This window comes from Salvelinus fontinalis, chromosome 9, assembly GCF_029448725.1.
Source record: "Salvelinus fontinalis isolate EN_2023a chromosome 9, ASM2944872v1, whole genome shotgun sequence".
Taxonomy (NCBI): domain Eukaryota; kingdom Metazoa; phylum Chordata; class Actinopteri; order Salmoniformes; family Salmonidae; genus Salvelinus; species Salvelinus fontinalis.
The window spans coordinates 749,020-754,396 of record NC_074673.1 but is presented as its reverse complement, the minus strand read 5'-3'; positions in this window follow the sequence as shown (position 1 = coordinate 754,396).

The following is a 5,377-nucleotide window of genomic DNA, read 5'->3' as shown; positions in this document are numbered from 1 at the left end:
TGTGTGTGTTGACTGTTTCAGTATTACGCGGGTCAGATGTTCATTACATAAGAAAAACAAATGGGATATTTTTTTTGAAAGGTTCATATTTATTACAGAGCAAAACATCCAAAATTAAGACTACTACTCCAACTAACTATACACAGTATCATTCAGGGCAAGACAATATATGTACATATTTTTTTATTTCAAATACAGTACTTCCTATTCATATGACCACTTGGCAATGTGTTGCACTCCTAGGGTTGCAAAATACTGGTAGCTTTTCCCAAATTCCTGAGTATTCTAGATATCCTGGTTCGGGGGGATTCTGTATTTCCTGCTTATTCCCTCCCAGATTTCTATAATACCTGGGAATTTGGGGAACGTTGCTGCCCACCCTACTAACTCCTTGTTACAGAGACTTCTAGAACGACACGTCTCGTTTCAAAAACGTTTATATTGTACTGGGATTTCGTAACGTGTCGTGTTGTCAGGCTAATTGATCCCAGTGGAGTAAGTTATTCCAGTAGTGAATAGATATGAGGGGATCAGATCTGTAGTGTATAGAATAGATATGAGAGGGGATCAGATCTGTAGTGTATAGAATAGATATGAGAGGGGATCAGATCTGTATAGAATAGATATGAGAGGGGATCAGATCTGTAGTTTATAGAATAGATATGAGGGGGGATCAGATCTGTATAGAATAGATATGAGGGGATCAGATCTGTATAGAATAGATATGAGAGGGGATCAGATCTGTAGTGTATAGAATAGATATGAGGGGGGATCAGATCTGTATAGAATAGATATGAGGGGATCAGATCTGTATAGAATAGATATGAGGGGATCAGATCTGTATAGAATAGATTTGAGGGGGGATCAGATCTGTATAGAATAGATATGAGGGGATCAGATCTGTATAGAATAGATGAGGGGATCAGATCTGTATAGAATAGATATGAGAGGGGGATCAGATCTGTAGTGTATAGAATAGATATGAGGGGGGATCAGATCTGTAGTGTATAGAATAGATATGAGGGGATCAGATCTGTATAGAATAGATATGAGGGGGGATCAGATCTGTATAGAATAGATATGAGGGGATCAGATCTGTATAGAATAGATATGAGAGGGGATCAGATCTGTATAGAATAGATATGAGAGAGGATCAGATCTGTATAGAATAGAAATGAGAGGGGATCAGATCTGTATAGAATAGATATGAGAGAGGATCAGATCTGTATAGAATAGATATGAGGGGATCAGATCTGTATAGAATAGATATGAGAGGGGATCAGATCTGTATAGAATAGATATGAGAGGGGATCAGATCTGTAGTGTATAGAATAGATATGAGGGGATCAGATCTGTATAGAATAGATATGAGAGGGGATCAGATCTGTAGTGTATAGAATAGATATGAGGGGGGATCAGATCTGTAGTGTATAGGATAGATATGAGAGGGGATCAGATCTGTAGTGTATAGAATAGATATGAGAGGGGATCAGATCTGTATAGAATAGATATGAGAGGGGATCAGATCTGTAGTGTATAGAATAGATATGAGGGGATCAGATCTGTATAGAATAGATATGAGGGGATCAGATCTGTAAGGAACACCTACAGTATGTGAGAATGCTATTCATTGACTACAGCTCAGCATTCAACACCATAGTTCTCCTTTCAAGCTCATCTCTAAGGACCCTGAACATCTTCCTCTGCAACCGGATTTCCTGACGAGCTGCCCCCGAGTGGTGAGGGTAGGCAACGACACATCCGCCACGTTGACCCTCACACCCCTCGGGTGCGTGCTTAGTCCCCTCCTGTACTCTGCTCACCCACGACTGCGTGGCCACATACGACTCCAACACCAATCGTTAAGTTTGCTGACGACGCGACGGTAAGACAACATACAGGGAGGTCAGAGACCTGGCAGTGTGGTGCCAGGACAACAACCTCAGTCAAAATGGGCAAGACAAAAGGAGCTGATGGTGGACTACAGGAAACGGAGGGCCGAGAACGTTCCACATAGACAGCGCTGTAGCGGAGCGGGTTGAGAGCTTCAAGTTTCTTTGTAACAACGTCACTAAGGAATTATCGTGGTCCACACACACCAAGACAGTTGTGAAGAGGGCACAACAACACATATTCCCCCTCTGAAAAGATTTGACATGGGTCCTCAGATCCTCAAAAGGTTAGACAGCTACACCATCGAGAGCATCCTGACTGATTGCGTCACCGCTTGGTACGGCAACTGCTCGGCAACCGACCGCAAGGCGCTACAGAGGGTAGTGCGTACGGCCCAGTACATCACTGGGGCTAAGCTGCCTGCCATCCAGGACATCTACGCCAGGCGGTGTCAGAGGAAGGCCCAAAATCTTGTCAAAGACTCCAGCCACCCAAGTTAGACTCTTCTCTCTGCCTCCTCCGTTTTACACATTTGCAAACATTTCTAAAAACCTGTTTTCCCTTTGTCATTATAGGGTATTATGTGTAGATTTCTGAGTTTTTTAATTATTTAATCCATTTTAGAATAAGGCTGTAACGTAACAAAATGTGGAAAAAGTCAAGGGGTCTGAATACTTTCCGAATGCACTGCACATACACATATTACCTCAATTTCCTCGATTACCCCGTATACCTGCACACCGGTACCCCTAGTATGTAGCCTCGTTAATGTTACTATTTTTCCTTTAGTTTATTGAGCAAATTGTTCATACATACTTTTAAAATCGCCTCCTTTGAATTCCATGCTGTCACAGTTACCAGCCCTTTCAAGCTTAACATCCTTATAATTTATCGCCCTCCAGGTTCCCTTGGAGAGTTCATCAATGAGCTTGATGCCTTGATAAGCTCCTTTCCTGAGGACGGCTCACCTCTCACAGTTCTGGGTGACTTTAACCTCCCCATGTCTACCTTTGACTCATTCCTCTCTGCCTCCTTCTTTCCACTCCTCTCCTCTTTTGACCTCACCCTCTCACCTTCCCCCCCTACTCACAAGGCAGGCAATACGCTTGACCTCATCTTTACTAGATGCTGTTCTTCCACTAACCTCATTGCAACTCCCCTCCAAGTCTCCGACCACTACCTTGTATCCTTTTCCCTCTCGCTCTCATCCAACACTTCCCACACTGCCCCTACTCGGATGGTATCGCGCCGTCCCAACCTCCGCTCTCTCTCCCCCGCTACTCTCTCCTCTTCCATCCTATCATCTCTTCCCTCTGCCCAAACCTTCTCCAACCTATCTCCTGATTCTGCCTCCTCAACCCTCCTCTCCTCCCTTTCTGCATCCTTTGACTCTCTATGTCCCCTATCCTCCAGGCCGGCTCGGTCCTCCCCTCCCGCTCCGTGGCTCGACGACTCATTGCGAGCTCACAGAACAGGGCTCCGGGCAGCCGAGCGGAAATGGAGGAAAACTCGCCTCCCTGCGGACCTGGCATCCTTTCACTCCCTCCTCTCTACATTTTCCTCTTCTGTCTCTGCTGCTAAAGCCACTTTCTACCACTCTAAATTCCAAGCATCTGCCTCTAACCCTAGGAAGCTCTTTGCCACCTTCTCCTCCCTCCTGAATCCTCCTCCCCCTCCCCCCCCCTCCTCCCTCTCTGCAGACGACTTCGTCAACCATTTTGAAAAGAAGGTCGACGACATCCGATCCTCGTTTGCTAAGTCAAACGACACCGCTGGTTCTGCTCACACTGCCCAACCCTGTGCTTTGACCTCTTTCTCCCCTCTCTCTCCAGATGAAATCTCGCGTCTTGTGACGGCCGGCCGCCCAACAACCTGCCCGCTTGACCCTATCCCCTCCTCTCTTCTCCAGACCATTTCCGGAGACCTTCTACCTTACCTCACCTCGCTCATCAACTCATCCTTGACCGCTGGCTACGTCCCTTCCGTCTTCAAGAGAGCGAGAGTTGCACCCCTTCTGAAAAAACCTACACTCGATCCCTCCGATGTCAACAACTACAGACCAGTATCCCTTCTTTCTTTTCTCTCCAAAACTCTTGAACGTGCCGTCCTTGGCCAGCTCTCCTGCTATCTCTCTCAGAATGACCTTCTTGATCCAAATCAGTCAGGTTTCAAGACTAGTCACTCAACTGAGACTGCTCTTCTCTGTATCACGGAGGCGCTCCGCACTGCTAAAGCTAACTCTCTCTCCTCTGCTCTCATCCTTCTAGACCTATCGGCTGCCTTCGATACTGTGAACCATCAGATCCTCCTCTCCACCCTCTCCGAGTTGGGCATCTCCGGCGCGGCCCACGCTTGGATTGCGTCCTACCTGACAGGTCGCTCCTACCAGGTGGCGTGGCGAGAATCTGTCTCCTCACCACGCGCTCTCACCACTGGTGTCCCCCAGGGCTCTGTTCTAGGCCCTCTCCTATTCTCGCTATACACCAAGTCACTTGGCTCTGTCATAACCTCACATGGTCTCTCCTATCATTGCTATGCAGACGACACAATTAATCTTCTCCTTTCCCCCTTCTGATGACCAGGTGGCGAATCGCATCTCTGCATGTCTGGCAGACATATCAGTGTGGATGACGGATCACCACCTCAAGCTGAACCTCGGCAAGACGGAGCTGCTCTTCCTCCCGGGGAAGGACTGTCCGTTCCATGATCTCGCCATCACGGTTGACAACTCCATTGTGTCCTTCTCCCAGAGCGCTAAGAACCTTGGCGTGATCCTGGACAACACCCTGTCGTTCTCCACCAACATCAAGGCGGTGGCCCGTTCCTGTAGGTTCATGCTCTACAACATCCGCAGAGTACGACCCTGCCTCACACAGGAAGCGGCCCAGGTCCTAATCCAGGCACTTGTCATCTCCCGTCTGGATTACTGCAACTCGCTGTTGGCTGGGCTCCCTGCCTGTGCCATTAAACCCCTACAACTCATCCAGAACGCCGCAGCCCGTCTGGTGTTCAACCTTCCCAAGTTCTCTCACGTCACCCCGCTCCTCCGCTCTCTCCACTGGCTTCCAGTTGAAGCTCGCATCCGCTACAAGACCATGGTGCTTGCCTACGGAGCTGTGAGGGGAACGGCACCTCAGTACCTTCAGGCTCTGATCAGGCCCTACACCCAAACAAGGGCACTGCGTTCATCCACCTCTGGCCTGCTCGCCTCCCTACCACTGAGGAAGTACAGTTCCCGCTCAGCCCAGTCAAAACTGTTCGCTGCTCTGGCACCCCAATGGTGGAACAAACTCCCTCACGATGCCAGGACAGCGGAGTCAATCACCACCTTCCGGAGACACCTGAAACCCCACCTCTTCAAGGAATACCTAGGATAAAGCAATCCTTCTGGCCCCCCCCCCCTTAAAAGATCTAGATGCACTATTGTAAAGTGGCTGTTCCACTGGATGTCATAAGGTGAATGCACCAATTTGTAAGTCGCTCT